Below are 11289 nucleotides of genomic sequence, written 5' to 3' on the forward strand. Positions count from 1 at the left end.
AGTAATCACAGATGCGACTCCCAACTCTCCCCAGCTCCAGAGTCAACATTCTGGACCAGAACAATCTGGCTGTCTCGCCAGGCCCTTAAACTTAATGCCTCCACACTGAACTCATCTTTATCCCTTCCCTCTATACTCTCCTCAAATCCCCTTATTTACTGGTTCCCAAAGACTCCGACATGACTAAAGCGACTTAGCACACACACATGCACTCATTCTTACGTAACACAGAAATTCAAAACCTGCCATCATCTTTTTTTTTTTTTTTTTTTTTTGGGCTACACCTCAGGGCTTTCAGGATCCTTAGTTTCCCGACCAGGGATTGAACCTGGCTCACAGCAGTAAAAGCACCATGTCCTAACCACTGGACCAGCAGGGAACTCCCCTGGCATCATCTTCAGTGTGTCTGTTTACATGCATGTGAAATCCATCTTCAAGGCTTAAAGCCTCGATCTGCAAGATGTCTACCATCTCTACTCTACAGTCACACACTTAATTCCCAGGTTCAAGTCCTCACGACTCTTCTCCTGGACTGTTGCCTTAACCATTGCAATTTCTGACTTAGGAAATACAATTACATTCACAGCAGCTCCCTCGAGCAAGAAAGCCAAGGCAACAGGGCACACGATGAAGCTCGTCTTCACCGATCTCTCCATATTGTATACCTTTTACAGTATATTTTTGCACTTTGGAACTTGATCAAAACAGTTTTGCATTGCTATTTAACAGTCATATATGTAGATCTTTTTATCCGGTTCAAGGAATCAGAGAATAGAATTCAGTGTGCCTTTGGCACCAACTAGCAGGAGCCTGTGAGTCTTCTTTCTAGATCATGGTCATAGGGACTTAGCCGTGCCCACTGTCTTTGGTTCCAGCTTTTAAATTCCAGAAGAGACATGACTGGCCTCACTTGGGTCCCATGTCCACCCCTCGATCAGTCAACCTTGGCTAAGCAGCAGGTCAGCCTTGTCTAAATATAGTACATGGAGCTTCTCCTATAAATAGGACTTGCTCCCAGAAAAGAAGGAGGCATATACCATTCATTCATTTGTTCATTCTTTCATCCTATCAGTAAATAGCTATGTTATGTGGTAGCTGGATGAGAGAAGAGTTTGGGGAGAATGGATATATGTATATATATGGCTGAGTCACTCTGCTGCGCACCTGAAACTATCACAGCATTGTTAATCAGCTATACTCCAGTATAAAACAAAAAAGGTTTTTTAAAAAATCAGAAAATAAACAGCTGAGCACTTATCAAAGTGTATGCAAAGTTCTTTCATATATGCAAAATATCTAAAACATGATCCTGCCCTCATACCTTGAAAGTCACAACTTAAAAAGATGAGTAATCACCAGAGAGAAAGCATAACAATATTCATCCGTAAGAGATCATCAATCCAGTTACATGTAATGGATGATAATTTACCACACCCTGTATAAGCCTCTGGTGGTAAAAATAATCAGTGCTAACATGTACATGTTCAACAAAACCAGGGCTGCACCACTAGAAATTAACTACGGAAATATGCAATGACAGGCTAAACAGCATATTCACACGATGGAATACAACAATGAGAATGAATGCTTTGCAAACATACACAACAATACTGACGAATGTCTCAATGTTAAGCAAGAGAAACTGGACACGAAAATATACAGGCTATGACCCCATTTATAGAAAGAATAAAAAACAGGCAAAACTAATCTCTTAAGGAGTAGTGACTGGAGGGGAGCAAAAGGGGCTCTGTGGGTGCTTGTTCTATCTCTTGAGCTGGGTGTGGTTCCAGAGGTATGTTCAGTTTACCCAAATCCATCAAGTTGTACAATTATTATATGTGTCCTTTTCTATGTGGATATTATCCTTCACTTTTGAATGTTTTTTAAAAAATAAGTAAAGGTCAAGGCAGGAAGCCTTTAATCACCCTTGAACTTTGTCACTCTGATTATGCTAGAGATGCCAGTCATTGCTCAGCCCACCCCCACCACCTTCTCAGAGACACTAAACCCTGTCCATCCATCAATCTCCAGAAGAGCCACCTCCCCTCCAGCCCCAGCTGACTGGACCTGGAAGCTTGACACCGTGAAGCTGAATCAGGTGATGAAGTGCTTCATTCAATAAACTGCACAGATTTGGGGCAAAGAATTTCTGGACATATGCACAGTGATAAACCAAGAAAACTGGTCTGCAGAAAAATGAGCCAACACAACACAAGGAAGCCAAACAAACCTGCGGGAGATGGAGTGAGATGCCCCAGAGGCTGCTTACGCACCAGCTCTGGTATGCATGCACCCCACCTGTCACTGGGTATCCCTCAGATTGCTCATGTAGCCTTGCTGCTTAGTTGCTCAATCGTGTCCGACTCAGACCCCATGGACTGTAGCCCGCCAGGCTTCTCTGTCCATGAGATTTCCCAGGCAAGAATACTGGAGTGGGTTGCCATTTCCTTCTCCAGGGGATCTTCCCGACCCAGGGATCGAACCCACATCTGCTTTGGATTCTTTACCACTGATCCACCTGTGAAGTCCCAGGTAGCCCTATGATTTAAAAAAAAGGAAATCTTACTTATTTAAGCTAGTCTGATTAGGTTTCTGTTTGTGGCATGTATTATCTCATTTAGTTCCTGTAAAACCCTACACAGTAAGTCCCATTATGATTCCCATTCTCAGATGAGCTAACTGAAGCCCAGAGAGGTTAAGCAACTTGTCCAAATCACACAGCTGGTAGGTGGTGTTGGCAGGATTTGGATCCAAACAGTCTGATCCTGGAATCTGAAATTTTAACAAATCAACTGCATTGCAGTGAGAGAGAAATACTGAAAATGTCAACATGAATTGCATGTTGCAATTTAACTAAGGCATCTGATTTTAAATGGAGAAATGATAAAGAAGATTTAAAAACTAGCTGTCTGAAGAAGAATGGTAAGCACTTATTTTTTTTCACAAGGGAATCACAATTTGAGTTATAGGTGTCAGAGAAATATAAAATGCATATAACCTGACAAATTATGCTAAGCAAGACTGTGTTCTTATACCAGGAAATTGTTTAAAATTTTCAGCAAAATGCTCTGTCAGTGGGTCCCCACTGATTACCTAGTTTACCCAAAATGTTAATACCCAGGAGAAGGGGATTTTAGTCCTGTGGAAAGTAATGATTAAAGTTACTCCCTAAGAGGGAGGCAGATGCCAGTGGTCATTTCCCACGATGATGGCCAGACTCACAATCCACTCAGCAAGACTTCTAGATCAATCACAACCAAGCCATTGGTGACCCCCAGCAACCTTCAAATGGCATGATTCAGGAATTATCAGTGAGTTTAAGTCAGATAAGAACTTGTTCTCTCTGTAATGCTTTGACTTTAAAAGAAAGTGCTGACAACCACCACTCAAGATCTTTTCTATATATAAATGATTGAGCAGTTTTGTGGCTTATATTTAGAACAATGCATGACAATTTCTAGATTAGAGTCCCAAGGTTACTCTTCCCTTTGGTCCATCAATGCCAGAAAGACAAAAGGTCATCTTCTGAGGCTCCAAGGATGGCATTCTTTAGCCTGCTAAATGGCTCAACCCAAAAGTCCTTGCTTTGATGTTACCTTTTAAAGGAGGCTGTTTTTTTGTTTTTTTTATAATCTGGCAAAAGGAGGAATGGTTTGAGCAGTTCGCAGCTAATTTGTAGTAAGAATACTGAGTTAAACTGAGCTCCAAAACAAAGCACATATTATTATCAAAATGAGGATTTAATTCATTTCCTTGCTACCTTGCATGTGGCTGTGAAAAATGTTTTGCTAATAAGAATCTACTGGATAGCACAAGGAACCCTACTCAGTATTCAGTAATAGTCTATACGGGCAAAGAGTCTACTGATTTAAACAAAGAGTGGATACAAGTACATGTATAACTAATTCATTTTGCTGCACACATAAAACTAACACAACACTGTAAATCAATTGTACTCCAATGAAAATTTTAAAAATTATAATAAAGTTTTGTACTAGTTTCACATCAGGAAGCTTAGCCTGATATGAAACTAGTTATCTACATAAAACATGTAATCTGTAATGACCAATTAACATTCTAAAAATTAGCTATTCTCCAGACTTTCCTAGCAGTCCAATGGTTAAGATTACATGCTTCCAATGCAAGGGGCATGAGTTCAATCTCTTGTCCAGGAATGAACATCCCACAAGCTGTATGACCAAAGAAGGAAAAAAAAAACAATAGCTTCTGTCCTTCAAATTGGAGTAGGAAATGGCAATGCACTCCAGTATTCTTGCCTGGTAAATTCCATGGAGAGAGGAGCCTGGCAGGCTGCAGTCAGTGGGGTCACAAAGAGTCAGACACGACTGAGCAACTGAGCACACACATATGTCCCTCAAATATAACAGACCTGTCTTTAAGTTCCCTTCTTCCTTTTCTGTTTTTTCTTCTTCTTTTTTTTTTTTGGCCATGTCGTGTGGCTACACTGGGTCTTAGTTCCCCACCCCATGCATTGGAAGCACAGGGTCTTAACCACCGGACCACCTGGGAAGCCCCCTCTCCTGTGAGTTTTTACTCTCTGTTTACGTTGTCAGCACAGCTTTTGAACATTCAGTGCATCTTAAAATGCGATCAGAATTTCCTAAGCTTGCTCCTGAAAGTTCCTAATAGTGCTACAGATGTTCCCAAAGGCTAATATACAGGCCCCTAACACATGCCCTATTAGGACAGTCAGTAGTGAAAACAAGCCTAGTTAAGCAGAACGTGCCACGGCATGGCATGAATGCCTAATTGAAGAACTTAAGGTAATGAGATCTATAAGCAGAAAAAAAGACAAGTCAGGCTGAGTCACTAATGGCTGAGTTCCAGTGTCACGTCTGTAGGCAGCTCCATGACCAAGATGGTCCTAATACCAAAAGTTATCATTACACAAAGATTCAGAAAATCAACTGCTCACTGCTTCCACTTATAAATTCTTCCTGTAAACAAGGCATTCCAACTGAAAATTAGCGAAGTGTCTCAGAAGTACTTAAAGAACATCAATTAGCTTCTTACTTGACCAATCTGGCTGGAAAATCAAAATTGAAAGTGCAATTTCTGAATGTAATCTTGCTCAAAACTTTAAAAACATGTAACTTTTAAATAACATATGAATTTAGGTATTGAAAAAAAAAAACAGTAGTTTCTGCCAACCAGATTTTCAAAAGAAAAACGTGGAGATTTTTAAACCAATTCATGAAGGTTTGTAACAAGATTTTAAAGAGAAATACTATTTTCCCAAATATTCCTAAATATGAATTCTCACACTAAGTGGTAAGAACATGATGCTAGTGGACCCAGTCAATCCCAAAACAAAATAATCACTGACCCCTTCCCCAACCCAAGCCTCCGAAGCCTCGCAACTGCTATGCCACAGGTCAAAAAATGGAACCGAATGGAAGTGTGACCACACATCAACAAATACGTCAATTCTGGAGGCCGAAACTAACAACCCAAACTCATCTCTAACAGAATATATCCAATATTTCATCCTCTTGTTACAAAGGGACACCCATCGTTACACTATGTAGGTTATAAAGAAAAGCCTATTTATAAAGTGAAGAGGTGATTATTTAGAAAAAGGATGGCTGACATAAGTGATGTAAATAATCCAAAAATACTTTAACCACATATGAAATATGCTAATTATGAAAATCCTTTAAAAGTTCAAATACTACATGCGCTTGTATTATTTTTATGTACATTTAACTATGTTGCAAAGATTCTCAATATTTCCTTATATTTCATACTTACTTAACAAATAATAAACAAATAAATATCAGTGGGAACACAATTTAGCAAAAAAAAAACTCACAAAAATTGGTAAATTAAATAACTGCCAATTCTGTGGCTTCCTTCCAGCTCATAAGCACAATTTTATAAAACTTCTATCTCTATGTATTATTAAGCATTTCTATTTCTTCTGTTTTCACTTACTTTGAATGGACTATATATTTCTACATGATTCTCACAGTCATCTCTAGAGACATTCTATGTCTGTCTGTGTGGTTTCTGACTAACAGTTTGTAGGTAGAATGGAGTTTTCATCAGTCCACAGTTAAATGAGATAAGCAAAGGCAAGGTACTGAGTTTTTAGTAAAGCTAAATTTATTCAATTTACTTTATTGAAGTTATTACCTAATAATAATAATTATTATTTTTACAGTTTATTTTGTCCTTTACTTTGAGATTATGTCCTTTCCCTTTTCTTGAGTTAAAAGTTATTTTTATGGAATTATAGTAATGGTACATGGCAGCTTTTTATCTTCCTCATGTGACAAAATACTGAAACATACCTATTTTGCCCCCCACCATTACCAGTTATTTTATATCTTACTAGTCCAGTAAATCCAAAAGTCAGTTCGCTGAAGATACTCCTTCACGAGATGAACCTATTGGCAGGGCAGGAACAGAGATGCAGATGCAGAGAGCGGATGTGTGGACACGGAGTGGGAGGGAGGAGGGGATGGAGTGGACTGGGAGACTGGCACTGGCATGTGTACAGCTACCATGCGTAAAGCAGCCAGCCAGTGGGAAGCCGCTGTGTAGCACAGGAAGCCCAGCTCCACACTCTATGACCACCTGAGGGGTGGGCTGGACGGTGGCGGGAAGAAGGTTCCAGAGGGAGGGGGTATATATGTACACATATGGCTGGTTCACTTTGTTGTACAGCAGAAACAAAACACTGTAAAGCAATTATACCTCAATTTTAAAAATGAATTAAGCATGAGCCCACACAGACACACTTAGAAAACATTTGTGAAAAGACTCCTGTGGTAGCAGGCCTCCAATACGTCCTCAGTGATCCCTGCCTCCTGGTATTCACATCCTTGTGGGCCCCTCCCACACCAGGGTACCAGGGATGGTCTGTATGACCAAGAGAACACAGGAAAAGCGATGGCACGTCACTCCTGAGATTGACATCCCTCCCTCTGCAAGATGCCAGCTGCCGTGTCACGAGTAACACGACAGAGAGGTCCTTGTGATGGGAACTGAGGCTTCCTGCCCACAGGCAGGTGAGTGACACTGGGGGGCAGGCCTCTCAGCCCCAGTCAAGCTTTTGGATGAGTGCAGCCTCATGGAAGACCCTGAGCCAGAACCGCCCAGCTAGGCAGCTGCTGAATCCCTGAGCTATAGACACTGAGACATAATAAACAGCTGTGTATTAAATGACGAAGTGTGAGGTAACGTGTTACGGAACAATAAATAACTCATGCGACTCCTTTTGCAGCTGCAAGATGAACAGGTCTCTGGCCCCAGCGCAATGCCACAAAGGCTTAAAGTGTATTCATATGGATGTTGGGAGAGAGAAAGGATTAGCGAGGTCTATGATGTCCATTATCCTGCCTTCAGTTTGCTTACATTGACTTCTTCCTTCTCCGTTGCTTTTTCTGCTTCTCTCATGTTGACCGGAGTACTCAGTAAACTGAAAAATCCAGCTCTAGCAAAGGAAGAAGTTTTACAAGTCTTCAGGCTTTAGTTAAAGGAATATCGTCCTATGTAAATATAATATAATATTTTAGAAAGCTGGTTAATTTCTATTGACAGACTCCCTCATCATGGCTGTCAGATCCTAACTACGCCCATCCTTACGTCAACGGAGGAGCATGTCTTACATTCACAGAGAAAACAGAAGCAACAGACAGAATCTCTTTTATGAGACTGATGGGCTTCCCACTGCACTAAGAAGGCAGGTCAGACAGGATCTCTGCTAAATTCCCTCTTCCAACTTTTAAACCTATCTATAAATATTGGTGGATGGCATCACCAATTCAATGGACATGAACTTGGGCAAACTCCAGGAGGTGGTGAGGGACAGGGTGGCCTGGCGTGCTGCAGTCCAAGGTGTCACGAAGAGTCAGACATGACTTGGAAACTGAACAACAACGTAAACACTGGGATGCAAAATCATTATTTTAGCAGTTGATGCCAGGGCCCCTCTTAAGGACAGAAAATGCCTTATTGAGGAAAATACTTCATATGAACACCTGAAATACGAAAGAAGAAAGCTAGCCTTACAATAAAACTGAAACAAAGAGATAGCTAAACAGATTGACATATGGAAAAAACAGAGAGAGACCAATAAAATGAGGACTGAAAGAGCTAAGAGAAGATGAAATGGGGTGGGTGGGGCAGTAAAGAGAGATGAGGCTCAAACAACAATGTGGGAGGTTCAAGCTTAGGGAAAAAGCTCCAGGGATCAGGAAACTGAAAGTATGTTTAAAATAGAAATATCTATTACTGGGCTTTACATTGTTGTGTTGCTAAGGATATAAAATCCCCTAAGCCCTCAGTAATACCTGACACTTGTACAAATGCCTTGTGTGAGTGATTTTGGGGAAAATTCAAGAGAAAAAGATCCGGGGTAGGTCTGAGTTCTACAACTGGGTCAGCATGGAACCAAGGAATAAGAACATGGGAACTGCAGGCGGATTCTTAACTACTGGACCACCAGGGAAGTCCAGCTAAAATCCTTAGAAGAATAATCGCTACTCTGTGTCCACTTCCTCTGCCACCATCCACTCTTTGAACCCAAGAAGGCTCCAATCTACTGAAGTCGTTCTCACAAAGGTAACCAGTGAGGTCCTTAGTCACTAATCCCAATGAATCTTTTCCTTTCGGAACCCTTTTGCAGAATACACGGTAGTCCTAGACACCCACTTTCTTGAAACGGTCCCCTTTTAGCTCTCCCACCACTCTTTTCTTTCACTAGCTCTTCTCTCTCCACCACCCTATAAGCGTTCACGTGCCCGCGACCCTGCCCTCAGCCACCTTCTGCTCTCATTCAACACTCCTGACCGAAGGCAGTCAAAAATCCAGTAGCCACATCTCTGCTTCTAACCTAGACCTTTCTTCTGAGCTCTTGAGCCAAACTACTCTCTAGATACCTTGTCCCAGGGGGGTTAAAAAAAACCAAGGCTTCGAAATCAAATTCATAGAGCCTGTTAACAAAGTCATCATTTTCTCTATCCACTCCAATTCTTTCTCTTCCCTATAACCATTTCCATCATTAACATCGGCTGTTATCTGTCCTGTCTCCCTTGCTTGCCCACTGTGTCCGACCGGCTATCAGAGCCAGAGCCCTATCAGTCCTGCTCCATCCTTCATGATGCTGTGGTAGCTCAGAGTGGGCTGCAGAGTCACATGAGCCTGGGTTCAAATATTAACCATACCATAAGCTGACAATGATTGTTCTTGGCCAAGTTACTTAACCTCTCTGACCTCTGGGTATTGTGATAGTTAAATGAGCTACCATGTGCAGAAATGGCCAGCACATAATGGGAATTCAACAAACACTCCCCTGCATCCCCTTCGTCAGGCCTTTGTCACCGTCTGGCCTAATGCAATGTCCACTTTGTTGCACGGCTTTACCCTTTCTCCTCCAAATTGCCCTGCAGTTAAGTTCTCTAGAAATTAAATCTGATCATGTCATCTCTTTGCTTTAACACCATCAACATCTCTTTTTTCCATATGGAACAAAGCCCAGCTGTCTTTCTGGTCCCTTCTCCCCCATCCTGGTTACTCTAAAACATTGACTCTTCACCAGCTACATCATACACACACTGGCTTATGTTTCTGACATGCTGATCCCTTTGGTTTTAATTCCCTTCCCACGCCCAAGTTGTTTCATCCAACTGGAAAGCTTCTTCACTCCTCCAGAATTTTTTCAAAAAGCTATCACTTACATGACAACAAAAACTCAGGCAACAAAAGCAAAAATAAACAAGCTATAAAGCTTCTGCACTGCAAAGGAAACAATACATTGAAAAAGCTACCTACAGATTAGGAGAAAATATTTTCAAACCATATATCTGATAAAGGTTAGAGTAAAAAAAAATATAAAGAACTCCTACAACTCAGTGACCAAAAAAAAAAAAAAAAACCCCAAATAAAAAATGGGGAAAAGACCTGGAACATTTTTCCAAAGACAAATCATCAACAAGTACAAGAAAGGCGCCAAACATCGTCAATCATCAGAGAAATGCATATCAAAACCACAATGAGAAGTCACTTCACACCTGTTAGGATGGCTACCATCAAAAAGAAAGTGTTACCAAAGACGTGGAACAAAGGGAAGCTTTGCATACCGTTGTTGAGACTGTGAAGTCATACAGCCATATGGAAAATAGTATGGAAATTCTTAAAAAATAAAAAACAGAACTACCGTACTCTGGGTATATGCCCACCAAGAAATGAAGTTAGTACCTTGAAGAGAAATCTGTACTCCCATGTCTGCTACACTGTTACTCACAATAGCCAAGATATGGAAACAACCTAATCATCCGCTGATGGATACACACAGTGGAACTATATTCAGGTCTTTCAAAAGAAGGACCTCTCTAGTGGTCCAGTGGCTAAGACTCTGCATTCCCAATGTAGGGCACCTGGGGACGCTCCCTGTTCAGGGACGTGGATCCCACATGCCACAACTAAAGATCCCAAGTGTCTCAACTAACAGCCAGCACAGCCAAATAAATATTTTTTTTTAAAAAGAAGAAGAAAAAAATCCCTGACTTCTGTGACATGGGTGAACCCAGAGGATATTACGCTACGTGAAATAAGCCCAGATGCAGAAATTAAAAAAAAAAAAAGCATGATCTCACTTATATGTGAAACCTAATGATATCAAATATGGAGAAACAGAGAATGAGATGGTGGTTTCCAGAAGTGTGGAGGTGGGGGAAACAGGAGATGTCAGTCAGAGGGTACAAAGTTGCAAGATGACCAAGTCTGGGGATCTAGTGTACAGCATGATGGCTGCAGTCAATAACACTGGCCTGAATACTGGAAATTTGCTAAGAGGTTAGATTTCACCACAATAAAAGGTTAACAATTCCAGGGTGATTAAATGAATATGTTGGTTAGCTTGACTATTTTTTTTTTTCCAATTAGCAATAATCGTGCCTCGGATAAACCTCATTGGCTACGATACTGCCACTGCGCAAAGCTTAGCTTGACTATTATAACCATTTTACTATGTACGTGCATACCAGATCATGTTGTGCACCTTAAATATACACAATTTTTAATTTAAAATTTAAAAATTGGGACTTCCCTGGTGGTCCAGTGGTTAAGAATCTGCCTTGTAAGGCAGGGGACGCAGGTTCAATCCCTGGTCAGGGAACTAGAATCCACATACCATGGAGCAACTAAGCCAGCGCGCCACAACTACTGAGCCCCCAAGCTCTGGAATCCACAGGCCACAACTAGGGAATCTGTGCAGTACAGCGGAAGCTCAGGGACGGCACAGTGAAGATCCCAAGCGCTGCA

At 41.2% G+C, this 11289-nt stretch overlaps 1 non-coding gene across 1 annotated transcript; it reads right to left on the reverse strand.

Annotated features, from left to right (window-relative positions):
• Positions 1-10823: 10823 nt before the first annotated feature.
• On the reverse strand, positions 10824-10968 carry LOC138081594 (U4 spliceosomal RNA). The gene has a single exon (XR_011145043.1). It is a non-coding gene; the product is annotated as a U4 spliceosomal RNA (small nuclear RNA).
• Between the last annotated feature and the right edge of the window lie 321 nt (positions 10969-11289).

The sequence above is a fragment of the Capricornis sumatraensis genome, chromosome 6 (assembly GCF_032405125.1).
Source record: "Capricornis sumatraensis isolate serow.1 chromosome 6, serow.2, whole genome shotgun sequence".
Lineage (NCBI taxonomy): Eukaryota > Metazoa > Chordata > Mammalia > Artiodactyla > Bovidae > Capricornis > Capricornis sumatraensis.